This window comes from Nicotiana tabacum, chromosome 13 (genome assembly GCF_000715075.1).
Source record: "Nicotiana tabacum cultivar K326 chromosome 13, ASM71507v2, whole genome shotgun sequence".
NCBI classification, from domain to species: Eukaryota; Viridiplantae; Streptophyta; class Magnoliopsida; order Solanales; family Solanaceae; genus Nicotiana; species Nicotiana tabacum.
In genome coordinates this window covers 65095938-65109876 of record NC_134092.1, presented here as the reverse complement: position 1 = coordinate 65109876, position 13939 = coordinate 65095938, and the positions used below count along the sequence as shown (strand labels likewise).

The 13939-nt window shown below is 36.4% G+C and overlaps 1 long non-coding RNA gene across 1 annotated transcript; it reads left to right on the top strand.

Moving 5' to 3' along the window:
- The first annotated feature begins 10721 nt into the window (after positions 1 to 10721).
- On the top strand, positions 10722 to 13720 carry LOC107789258 (uncharacterized). Its single transcript, XR_001648813.1, has 2 exons — positions 10722 to 11125; positions 13487 to 13720. It is a non-coding gene; the product is annotated as an uncharacterized LOC107789258 (long non-coding RNA).
- The last annotated feature ends 219 nt before the right edge of the window (positions 13721 to 13939 follow it).

Genomic DNA, 13939 nt, shown 5'->3' with positions numbered 1-13939 from the left:
GTCATATATAGACACGTGCTTTGGTGAGGAGCATTGATGTGAGTCACTCGAACAGTGATGAGTGATTATGTGTGTGTGATGAGGTAGGAATTCGAGACAGACAGCTTGAGAATGTTGATAATGAGAGCATCTGGGATACCACCGTGAAATCATTCATTTGACATGCATACTTGATATGTAAGCAAATATATGTATCATTCCTCATGCTAGTTGTAACTGACATGTTCTTATCAGTGCTGGGCTTTAATTGTTGTACTTGAAAGCATGTCTAAATTCCCGTAATATGAACGAGCTGATTATGATAATTCCTTTGAGTTACTTATTGCTATTGTCATCATTATATATGTGTTGTCATTTATATTGGTATCTGAATGCCTTCTTCTGAGCTCATCACTACTTTCAGCCAAAGGTTAGTTCTGTTATTATTGAGTACAAGGGGTCGGTTATACTCATATTATACTATGCACTTCGTGTGCATATCCAGGTGCATCTGGGCGTGGTGATTACTAGAGTCTTGCTAGTACCAGTACTTGAAGACTTCGAGATAGCTGCTATGACGTCTGCAGACCTTGACTCTCTTTCCTTTATTTTCCCTTATTATTGTTCTATTTCCCAGACAGTTGTAATAAGGATTTGGTTTGTATTTTGATACCCAATAGTGCTCATGTACTCATTGACACCAGATTTTGGGGATGGTTGTAGCATTATTGTTATCGTTTTTAGTAGACCATTATGATATTTCCGCTATTAAGTTTATTAAACCATGTTCATTCAAATGCTTAGTTATTATGTGACTGTTGGCTTATCTGGTAAGTAGTGTTAGGTGTCGTCGCGGCTCCGGTGGGAGTTGGGTCATGACAGGAGACTTGGTGCCATCACAACTCCTGAGGGATTTTGTGTTGTGATAGTGAGATATTGGTTTCTAATTAATAGTTTTCTAAATCGATTTTCAAGTGTAACAAAAAGTATGTTTTTAAAAATTAATTGGTATGACGTGAAATATTTTTCAAAAAATATAAAAATATTATAGTAAAATGGGATGATTTTTTAAAATGTTGTGCAATTTTAGAAATAAAAGGATAAGATATTTCTGAATCTTAACACAGAGTTTTTTGAATTATTATAAAAAAAGTCATATCGTAGATAAAATCAAGTCACTGAAATCTAAGGGAACATTATATAAATATCCAGCTGAATTTACTATTTACTTTTTATAGCGGGTAAAAATGAGATTTTTAAGGCTTAAGAGCGCAAATTCGAGTTCTAAAACATAAGATGACCTTTTGGGTCATCATAGTTGGGTGAGCACCTATTTAGGTTAATTCGATAAAGCCAAAAGAAAAATATGAAATAAGCGGTAATTTTTTTTATACCGTTTCTTTCTCATGTAGACATTTTTAATAAAACTCGTCTTTTTATAGTTGAAATATATTGATTTTTCTATGACAAAAGAAAAAAAGAAATAAAAAATAAGATTAAAAAAATAAATATAGAAAAAATATATGGGAAATCTAAAAGGCAGGGATAAGGGATGGCAACGAATTTATTCTTTTGTTTCGTCTTTATTGAGTATAAATTTGGAAGTTGATCTTATTGATTTCAAATATTTCTTTCAACTCAAATACATAGATTAAGATAAGGATATGCAAAATTCTATCTTTTTAATTTATATTATTATGTGTGTCTTTAAAAAAATACTATTCCTAACAAATTGATATGATATTCGAATTTGAAACTAAACAAAATGTGAGCAGTTTGCGTTGACATTAAGCCAAGTAACATGTCCAGAAAAAGCTACTTGGAAAATTTTAGGATAATATCTACACTGTTATGTAATAACAATTAATGATTTTAACATTATATGAAAAGTATTCAAAATTCAAAACTTGTGGGAAAAGATACAGATAAAATCAAAATAGATCCATAATTAAAATAAAATTTTATCAGCTAAAGAATCATTTAAATTTTTAGATAGTCAATTAAAGTGAATTTTGAATTAAGGATAATATCTTCACCTACATCATTATAAGGATAATCATTATTAAAATATAAAATTTTAAAAACTGGAAATTTAAATTAAAATATTTTTTGAAAGATAACAACATATCAAATAAGAGTTCAAATCTTATCCAAAGAGTCTTTCATATTATCTCAACTTTGGTTTCTTTGCCATAAATATAAGTTCGAAAAAGAGCTAAAAATACCCCTATCGTATTATAAATGGTTTACTATCGCGCTTCGTCCACCTATTGGTCTGAAAAATATATTTAACGTTATCTTGTGGTGTGAAATTACCCCCCCGCAACTAACGGAATCATCTGTGGTCCCATCTTTTAATGTGTTGTCACGATATGATTGGGACACGTGGCTATCTTGTCCATATCAATTATAACCCACCCTATTTTTTCGGACCAACCTGTCACAACCCAAATTAACCCTCTGTAAGGTGTCGTAATGGAACCTAGTCTTTACGACTAGGTAAGCTTAATATTGCAAAAAATATAAAGAAAACACAATATTTTAAAGATAAACTGCATATTATAAATAGCCAAGAGTAGTACCACTCGGCATATACAAAATAATTTTTTCCAAGACCCAGAATATCACTAAATCACAAGTTGCTATAATCTATGTAGCTCTATACAAAAGTCTGAAGGTAATAAAGAAAGTCTCTAGGCGAGGGAGTAGAAGGGGACTCCGAAGATCTGCGGACGCAAGCAGAAGTACCTTGAAGTCTCCTAGAATCAGCAACATGCACTAACCCCAAGGCTGATAGCTCGTACCTAGATCTACACATAAAAACATGTGCAGGAAAGGGCATTAGTACACCACAATGATACTCAGTAAGTGCCAAGCCTAACCTCGAACGAGTAGTGACGAGGTCAGGTCAAGGCCCTACCGGAGTAAATATATAAATTAAACAGTAAAAGATATAAGTAAAATTTACGATAATACAGTTAAGGAAATTCTCGAAACTTTAACAGTTAAGGGAGTCCTCGACTCAGAACAAGGTAACACAGTGGGAAATCTCTCGGGATATCGTCCCGTAGTTTCAAATGAATATGCAGTACAGGGGGATCTCCTGAAATACGTCCGTAGTCCCAAAGTAAATATGCAGTACAAGGGGATCTCCCAGAATACGTCCGTAGTCCCAAAATAAATATGCAGTACAGGGGGATCTCCCGGAATACGTCCATAGTCCCAAAGTAAATATGCAGTGCTGGGGGATCTCCCGGAATACGTCCGTAGTCCCAAAGTAAATATGTAGTACAGGGGGATCTCCCGAAATACGTCCGTAGTCCCAAAGTAAATATGCAACGTAAGATGAAATGACAGGTATGACATCGAGTTATACAGTTTATACTGGACACAGATAAGGCAAATAAGGACTTAGCTAAACATGATGCACAGAATGTCAATTAGGCAGTTAAGACACGTAAACATGTTTTTCTAGTCTAAACTACACAATTAAACATATTGGTACAACTTAATAAGAGAAGCAATTTATGATTTAAAAAGGTTAAATAGGATTTTTGCAATAATAGCATGTGTACGTACTCGTCACCTCACGTACACGGCACCCACACACTAAATAATATCAAGATATCCTAAGGAGGAAGTCCCCAACACAAGGTTAGGCAAGCCACTTACCTCGAACCGCTCAAATCACCTCGATAACACGTTCTTGCCACGAGTATCCGACTCCAAATGCCCCGAATCTATTCAAATAAATTGTATAATGTAATATAACTACGAGTAACTAATTTAGCTAATTAATTCGAAGCTAAAGTGTGAAATTAGGAAAAATGCCCAAAACGTCACCCCGGGCCCACGTCTCGGAATCGGGTAAAAGTCACAAAATACAAACACCCATTCACTCACAAGTTTACTCGTGCCAAAATTGCTCAAATACGATACAAAATCTCGATCAAAACCCCAAAATTTGGCCTAAGAATCTTTCTCAATTTTTCACCCCAAATCCGAAATTAAATGATGAAATCAACCATAGATTAGTGGAATATAACCATAAAGGAGTTAGGAATCATTACCCAAAAACTTCCTCCAAAATTCTCTCCAAATTTCGCCTTCTACCGAGCTCTCAATCAAATTTTTGTGTTATGAACTCAACCCTCGTTTTTGAACCTTAAATTCTGCCCAGGTGCGTTCTTCTTTGTGAACGCGACATCACGATCGCGAACGTGATGAACAATCTTCCACTGGCCCAAAATTCCTCCTTCACGAACGCGAGGGGACTCTCGCGAACGCGTACCTTCCACTGATGGACCCTTCGCGAACGCGGGAACCTCTTCGCGAATGCGTAGGCTTAATGCCCGAAGCTTCCTCTACCCCGTTCCTCTACGCGAACGCGAGGACCATATCGCAAACGCGTAGGCTTAAGGTCCCACACCTTCGCGAATGCGGGAACAACATCACGAACGTGAAGAACAACTTTGTTGCCTTTCCCAGATGCTCTACGTGATCGCGAGGTACCTCTCGCAAACGCGATGAAGGATTTTTCTGCAATAAAACACCAGAAATCTGCCACTTCTCTAGGTCCAAAGATGACTTGTTGAGCATCCGAAACACACCCGAGGCCCCCGGGGCCTCGACCAAACATACCAACCAATCCTAAAATACCATACGAACTTAGTCGAGCTCTCAAATCACATCAAACAACGCTAAAATCACAAATCACCCTCCAATTCAAACTTAAAGAACTTAAAACTTCAAAATTCTACAACCGATACCGAAACCTATCAAATCACATCCGATTGACCTCAACTTTTGTGCAAAAGTCATAATCAACATTACGGACCTACTCCAACTTCCGGAATCGGAAAACGACCCCGATATCAAAATTCCACTACCGGCCCAAAACTCCAAAAATTCGACTTTTGCCATTTCAAGCCTAAATGAGCTACGAACCTCCAAAACACAATTCGGACATGCTCCTAAATCTAAAATCACCTAACAGAGCTAACAAAACCGACAGAATTCCATTCCGGAGTCGTCTTCACATAGTTCTGATTACCGATCCAAATCCTAAGGCTTAAGCTCTCATTTAGGGACTAAGTATCCCAAAACACTCCAAAACTCAAAACCAATCATCCCGGCAAGTCACAATAGCAGAAAATGATTTGGAGAAAGCAGTTAATATGGGATCGGGGCTATTACTCTCAAAACGACTGGTCGGGTCGTTACACAACCCATAGTAACAACACTATATTTCTACCTACCAATTCTTTTTACCCCCGTCTTCTTCATAAAATTAGGGCAATTCCAATTTTGTCCCTCTTCAAAAAACATTTCTCCTTTTAGGTCATAATTGTATTGTTCCATTCCTCTTCTAAACTTGCTTTTGCTTGTAAAAGCTATTCTTTTTTGGTAAAATACAAGCACGCCAGGTCTGAGAGTTCAATTGCTTCTGATTCGTCGCGTCTATATGGTTGCGGGTTGATTTCTAATCATTTTGTGGCTAAGACTCCTACGAATGCTAGACGTAGATTCTACAAATGCCCTTATTTTGATGAAGAATCGTCATGTGGTCTTTGGGAATGGCGCCAACAAAATATGCCACCACATGTGACAATGGTGATAAGCAACTTGAATAACTCATTGAAGTGTGTAGAAGTAAAAAGGGATTATTTGAAGAAGATGGTGGCTGACTTGGAAATGTTGTTTGTCGAGAAAAGCTGAAATTGAAGAATATTATGGAAGAAATGGAGGGCATTAATTCAGCCAATTTAGGGGCAGTGTCTAAGATGGAGGATAAATTACGGAGAATGAAGCTTTTTGTTATTATTTTGTGGGTTGTCTTTATTCTGATTTTAATGCCTAGGATTTAGTGTAGTTTGGTTATTATTGTTGTCCAGAGCAATGTAATGGTCATTTTGCTTCTTTGATGATCTCTATGTTTGTTTCAGTTTCTTGTGTTTTTAATGAATTGAAGTTATTTTGTTCAAGTTGAAATGTACTTGAAATGTGCTTACAAGAAAATATTTTATCGGCTAATAGTAAGATTTATCTTAACAAGAGAAATGACAATAAAGTTGGCACAAAAGAAGGCTCGACTATGGAGCTTAATTAAAGCTACAAACATACATTGTTTCTGGAATATTTACCTAACTAACATAGTTATTAGACAAGTAAATATGTGAGCCAAAAACTTATACCAATCTCACAATATTTACTTGTCTAAAAATATAGAAGTGAGTTACTTGTCTATTACAATCATCACAAAAAATAAATTGTCTATTACAGTCATCCCAATAACTTCTTACTTTACTTCCCCTTGCCCTTTCTAGTTTGAATCTTTCAAATTTTTTTCTCCTTCACACCCAATAACTGAGTTTGGGTCATTGCTTGCTTGCCTTTCCAAGTAGTCCTTGTTGGGGAATATGGCAGATTTGTTAGTTGTGAGCTACTCTGAAGTTTATCTTCATTGTCCCAGTATTTTGCTGTTGATTCTTTAGTTAAAGCCTTGTCATAATCTCAGAGACAACTTTAGGCCTCAATACTAGATTAGGTTTAGTCCCAAAATCTGAATCAAGTAGTCTTCTTGCAGTGTACTTGGTTCTTTTTCGACTTGGCTGTTGAGAAACATCACAAGCTTTCTGAGTGGGAAACTGACTTGACTGAGAAAAATCATATTGTTGTTGAGTGAGAAGCTGACTGGACTGAGAAATATCACAGGCTTGCTAAGTGAGAAGCTGACTAGACTGAGTAGCATTAGTAAATGCTGAGTTGTTTGCTGACTGGACTGATGGGTCTCAGTATATTGCTGAGTTTCCTGCTAACTAGACTGAGTAGTCTGAGTGTATTGCTGAGTTGTCTACGGACTGGATTGAGTAGTCTGAGTGGACTGATGAGTTGTTGACTGAGGTATAAACCTAGGATTAGGGAACACAACAAACTCAGTTGGTTTACTGGTTCTTGCACTGGCTGGGGTATCCCTTGTAGCTCCATGAAGTGAAATAAACTCGTAAGTGTCTTTAAACAAGTAGAAATGATAAAATAACTAGTGTTAGATGTAATTACCTTTATTGGACATTTTATTTGATTGTAGTTTGGTTTGCCACAGTAACCACAATGCATTTGAAGGTCTTTCCTAGAAGTTGTCGACGTGCCTTGCCTATTAATATCCTCATCTATTTCTCTTGTCCTTTTTACTTTTGGTATACCCGGGTGGTGGATCCATGGCATGGTGTGGCTCCACCTTCCAAAATTTCTTACTGTAATGACCCAACCGGTCGTTTTGAGTATTTTAGCCCTCATTCCCTTATTTGATATTTTACATATGTGTATTTATGATTCTGGGACTTGACGGGGTAGTTGATTTGGTTTTGGGAGAGTTTTGGATTGATTTGGAACACTTAGTCCCTTGGTTGAAGACTTAAGTTGTAAGAGTTGATCAGAATTTGACTTTTTTGTAGAAAACTCCAGAATGGTATTTTGATAGTTTCAATAGCTTCGTATGGTGATTTTGGACATCGGCGTATGTCTGGATTTGGATGTGGAGGTTCCTAGGTTGTTTTGGCTTGAATTGGCAAAAGTTGGAAAGTTAAAAATTTGGAAGGTTGGTAGGTTTGATCGAGAGTCGACTTTATTGATATCATGAGGGATTATCATGAGGGATTACCCAATGCTTAGGAGGGGTGCACCTCCACGGATTTCTCAGGCCCCACCTATTCCATAGGGTCCCCAGGCTTCTCAGGCCATGATTAATGCATCAGTTGCCACACCACCTGCATATCCAGCTAGAGGTGGAGGTCGGGCAGGTAGAGGTCGCCCTAGAGGGAGAGGCCAGATATTATGCCCTTCCTGCTAGGACAGATGTTGTTCCATCCGATTCTGTTATCACAGGTATTATTCTGGTCTGTCATAGAGATGCGTCAGTCTTATTTGATCCAAGCTCCACTTATTTTTATGTGTCATCTTATTTTGCCTCGTATTTGGGCGTATCACGTGATTTCTTGAGTTCTTCTATTTATGTATCTACATCTGTGGGTGAATTTATTATTGTGGACCGTGTGCATCGGTCGTGTTTAATTGTTATTAGTGGTTTTGAGACCAGAGCTGATTTATTATTGCTCAGTATGGTAGATTGCGATATTATTTTGGGCATGAACTGGTTGTCGCCCTATCACGCTATTCTTGATTGTTACGCCAAGACGGTGATGTTGGCTATGCCAGGTCTACCGTGGCTAGAGTGGAGAGGTACCTCGGATCATGTTCCTAGCAAGGTTGTTTCATTTCTGAAAGCTCAACGAATGGTTGAGAAGGGGTGTGATGCGTATCTGGCCTATGTGAGAGATATTAGTATTGATACTCTTACTGTAGAGTCAGTTCCTGTAGTAAGGGATTTTCCTGATGTATTTCCAGCGTATCTTCCGGGTATGCCACCCGATAGGGATGTTGACTTTGGCATTGATTTATTACCGGGTACTCAACCCATTTCTATTCTACCATACCGTATGGCCCCAACAGAGTTGAAAGAATTAAAAGAACAGTTACAGGAGTTGCTTGATAAGGGTTTCATTCGGCCTAGTGTATCGCCTTGGGGTGCTCCTGTCTTATTTGTAAAGAAGAAGGATAGTTCTATGCAGATGTGTATTGATTACCGCCAGCTGAACAAGGTTATCATGAAGAACATGTATGGATAAAAGTTTTTAGCAGAATCTTGAGTCACATCCACCAACAACATGCCTTGACATTTTTCCTTTAAAAAGGTACCATCAAGTGCTATAAAAAGTCCTATAAAAAGTCTCAAACTTGCTTTGAAGCCATTCTTGAGGGCCTGAAAGTACACATACATCCTCAAGAATCTCGTTTTACCTTCTTCCAAAGCATCCTTGGATATCTAGATAACCACATCCGAACCAGGATTACCGTCCCTCAATTATTGGGCATATGCCTCCAACTTGTTGTACTCATCTAAGTAGCTACCTTTTAGTTTCTCTAACACTATCTTTTTCACTCTTTTTAACTTTGACTGACTCACATTTAGCTTAAATCTCTCCTCCAGGTCACCCTTCATTTCTTTCACCTTGTACTTGGGAATATTTTAAACATTTCTCTTAAAATAATGAGCTAAGGTAGCAAGAGTAGCTCCTATATTCTCAAATGCTTCCCCACATTTATGTTCAACATGTAAAGTCTTTATCTTGGCTCCTTGGTTATTTTCATCCTTATAAATAAGACATCTAAAGGAACAACCAACAACACACTTAAATCTAAGTCTTTTCTTATCACTCTTAACTACCTCTAAGCCATCTTGTTTGCAACAGAATAAAAATGAGTAACCTCTTTTGCTTCAGCAAGATTCTTAAATGTCATACCCTTTATCAAGATTTTGTACCTATCAAGGTTGTTTGTTACCTCAAGTTTCCTTTGCTACTCAAATGCCCCCAATACAACATCACTATCATAATTATTTTGCATAAGTTCATTATTTGTACCCTCTTCCTCACTATCACTATCAATCCTAGCAGTTATATTTTCATTATTGGTATCAGTACGTTTAGTTATAGTAGGAACAACCATAGTATCATCAATGAGGTCAATAACAAATAAATTAATCACCCTAAAGTTTCATTAATGAGGGACTGGAGCTTCCTAATTCCAAATAACATCTACCACACGGAGCAATAAAAATCAGTTGATGTACCTTAACATGCTCTAGTACATCAGTGTATTATTTACACTAATCAATGTTGGACTAATGATCTGCTTCATACTCTCTCAATAGGCACATCTTTTTTACAATAAGATAAATTAAGTTTCAATTCCCAATCACCATCATGATTAAAACACAAATCTACTTTATCAACCATTCTTCTGACATATCCACATGCAAGAACAAAAATAAAATACAAAAAAGGGACCACATCAGTTAGGCATAAAGTCTAAAAGATATAAAGCAATAAACAAAATAAAGGACCACAGTTATTTTGACTAATACCCACCCAACAATACATATAAAAATAGAACTTTTTCATGCTGGACAAAGACGAATGGGCCCACCCCAAAAAAAATTAAAAACAAATGCATAAAGGAGCAAATAATAATATTATATGATATATTAAACACAAAAAAAGAGACAACATTTACCGATTTCCAAACCCTAAAAGTTTACCCAAAGTAGTAAATACTTACTTTTATCAGTAATTCTTCGGTCAGTAAGGCTAGAAATGAAAGATTCTTCAGTTTTTGTCCACCTAATCGAAGCAGATAGCAAGCCTAATTAAACCGTAAAGCGCCATTACTGAGAGCCCTAATTTGATGGAGAGGAGTAAATAAAATTAAATGGGGGTAAAAGAAATTGGTAGGAAGAAATATAGTATGTTTACTATGGGTTCGTCCGAAAAAATAGGGCGGATCGATATTTGGGGCGGGTTATAATTGATATGGACCAGATTGCCATGTGTCCCAATCACATTGTGACACTACATTAAAAGATGAGACCACAAATGATTATGTTAGTCGCAGGGGTAATTTCAGACCACAAGATAATATTAAATGTATTTTCAGACCAATAGGTGGACGGAGCGCAATAGTAAACCATTTAGAAGGGAGAAAACTCCACAAATTCAAAGACAAGGAACTCCAACAAAAGAAGGAAAAACTCCTACAAAGTCGGAGAAACCTCAAAAAGGAAGAAGAACCTCTGACAATAAGATAAGTTCAAAAGGAAGTCAAAACAAAAGCAAAGAAAAGGACATCGAGGCAAACAAGATCAAGTGCCGAAGCATGATTTAAACAAACGCAGATACAATGCAGTGCTCAAGGAGGGATTCATCACTTTCCTCCCAAATGAATATCCTACACATCCCCAAGCCTACATTACAAGTCGATAACAAGCCTTACATTATCCTATTTCAAGTGTTCTCATATTAGTGGATGCTTACATGAAGGCCAAGCATATGGTATCTCAATCGCGTGCATTGAACATCTTTTTGAGTGTGAATGTGCTTCCCAAAATATCCTACAATATAAATATTTCAAATGTGTGCAAATTAGGACCTTTTTTTTGGTGAGGGCACTTGAAACATGAGGATATGCAAAAGTCAAAATCATTGATTGAAGCAAGATGAACAAATCTTTTCGATACTTAGGTATACATGAGGTATCACTCGAAGCTATAAGATTACCCACAAGCCAATCTCGATTTATCGGATAATATATGATGGAAGTTTTTATGCACAATACTAATTATTGGTACCAACTGAAGTCAAGAAATGATTGATCAATAAATTATAGTCTTTCTTTACTCTTAATTTTTTTTTAACATTCTTTACAAAAATCACAAAGACAACAAAAAATGCAGAAAATAATAAAAAAGAGTCAAGTAGGTCCCCTTTTCATCAATTTTCTTGTGTGGGAAAGATAACTCCTTTCTTTTACAGGCACTCACCTTCTAACGCAGGGATTTCAAAGTCAAATTTTATATGCACCCACATTCTAATGCGGGCATTCCAAAGTCAAATCTACAAGCGTCCACCTTCTAATGCGGGCATTTCAAAGTTAAATTTTACAGGCACACACCTTCTAATTTGGGCAGCTCAAAGTTAAATTTTATAGGCGCCCACCTTATAATGCGGGTATTTTAAAGTCAAATTTTACAGGCCCCCGCCTTCTAATACAGGTAATTCAAATTTTATAGGTATCCACCTTCTAATATGGGTATTTTAAATTTTACAGGCACCCACCTTCTAATGCGGGTATTTTAAATTTTATAGCTCCAATCATTTCGGAACAGTACACAAACCGTCTAACCCTCAAATGCTCCAATCATTTTGGAATGGTACACAACCTGTCTAACCTTCAAATCAAATGCTCGGATCACTTCGGACCGGTACCCAACCTGGATTTATTTCAAATCAAATGCTCCGATCACTTCGTACCAGCACATAACCGGATTTTTTTCAAATTAGAGTGCTCCAACAAACTTGGATCAGTATCCAACCCGGATTTCTTTCAAATTAGAGTTCGCACCAGGGTCTTGGCACACCAACCTGGGACCCCATTTCATTCAATGGATCACATCATCCTTGCATCAAATACACATGCATCATTCAACCCATTACAATCCATCTCTCTCAAGACAAACGGAAGAATAGTCTACACCATATCAACTCTATCAATAGAAAAGACGTGGCATAACATGGAATTATCTTCTAGTAGCAAACTGGATAAATTTTGAGAGCGAACATCAAACTCCTCAATAGAAGCCGACGGTATGCTCCCAAGTATCATGCAATTTATATCCCATTTGTCATGGGGTGTATAGGTAATCTGTGTCCCTTGCATTAAAATAAAAACTCCAGTGTCATTAGAGCTTGATGTTTGGGCAATTTTAAAAATCAAAAATTAAATCCATTCTAATCCTGCTCTATTATGTTATCAACCAATTTATCGAACTACATTCGGCCTGATTCTCGTTACATTCGAGATATGTAGAAAACTCGGCAAGAGTTTGGTGGTACCCACATCAAAGTCCATCAATCTATCCATCATATCCAACAACTACGTCCCAGTGCCACCACATTTTGATACTGGGGCAATCTTAAAGCATTGTCGAGGTCACATGAGTCATTTTCGTCCTCGGACATTTGCGTCCTTTGTCTTTGACTCAATAAGGCTACAACCCACAAGTGGCACTCAATTGCATCCCAGAACTACACACGATCAGATTTTTGTGCAACCCGAGATTTGTAGGCAACTCAAACACTTGAGTTTGGTTACAATATTCAAAATCTCCTCTATTCCCCTACTACACATCATCTGTTTTTACACAATAGAAGTCGGGAAAAAATTAAGTATGGCGTCAATTTCTTTGCCCGAAGACTCTTACACCGTCTCCAGTCAAAGAGGCATAGCTGTTGACACTCAATTTTGGCCCTCGTTATTTAAAAATTAATTTATGTAGGCTTCCTAGCCGTTAATGATAAAATGTAGTCTTTTTGCGCAATTTAAAGTTTAATGCAATTTATTGATAATTATCTTTGTTTTTGCAAAATACGATTTTTTAATCATTTTACTGCAATTAGTTAAATACTACTTTTTTGTGCATTTTTTTTTAAAATTTTAAATAATTTACTGATAATTGTCTTATTTTTCAAATATAAGAATTTTTCTATCAATTTATTATCATCTAAAAATAAAATAATAATTACTACAATATTATTTTAGTCGTTGGCATTTTTCAAAAATACTACAAGCCACACTCTAGATTAAAATAATTATATTTTAATTTTATAGCACAGTCTATTAATTACATAGAAGCTAGTAGAATTTGTTTTTAAACGCGAAATTTTGGGTCGTGTCACTCTCTATATTGTACATGTTATTGAGCTACACATTTTATGAAAATGAGTATCTTTTTGACTTAAAAACACTGTCACTACTTCTCTGAGGTTATTCTAGATACTTACTGAGTACATGAGGTCGGTTATATTCATACTACATTTCTGTACCTTGCGTGCAGATTCTGGAGCTGAGTAGCTATGGAAGGCGAAGCTTTGCATTGAAGACGTACCAACGTTCCAGATTCAAGCTATCTCTTGTTCACGGTAGTATATGATTTCATTTTTGTTTATGTAAACTATAAATAAATATTGTATTTATTCTTCATACCAACCTTGTAAATCTAAATTATAGTGGCTCGTGACTTGTACTACCAGCCCTTGGGATAGTTGTATTGAATTCTTTTGCCGTTTTACTTACCGTAATCAATGATTACTCATTATAGTTGTAACTTATACTGTTTGGCTTACCTAGCAGGTTGAGTTAGGTGCCATCATGACTTGGCGGAGTTTTGGGTCGTAATAACCATATTGATACAGTATAAATAATATTAGAAACATATTCATTGTTAAAGAATATATTTTTTCCGTATAAGAATATTAATTTTTAATCATTAGTTTATATGAAATGTGTT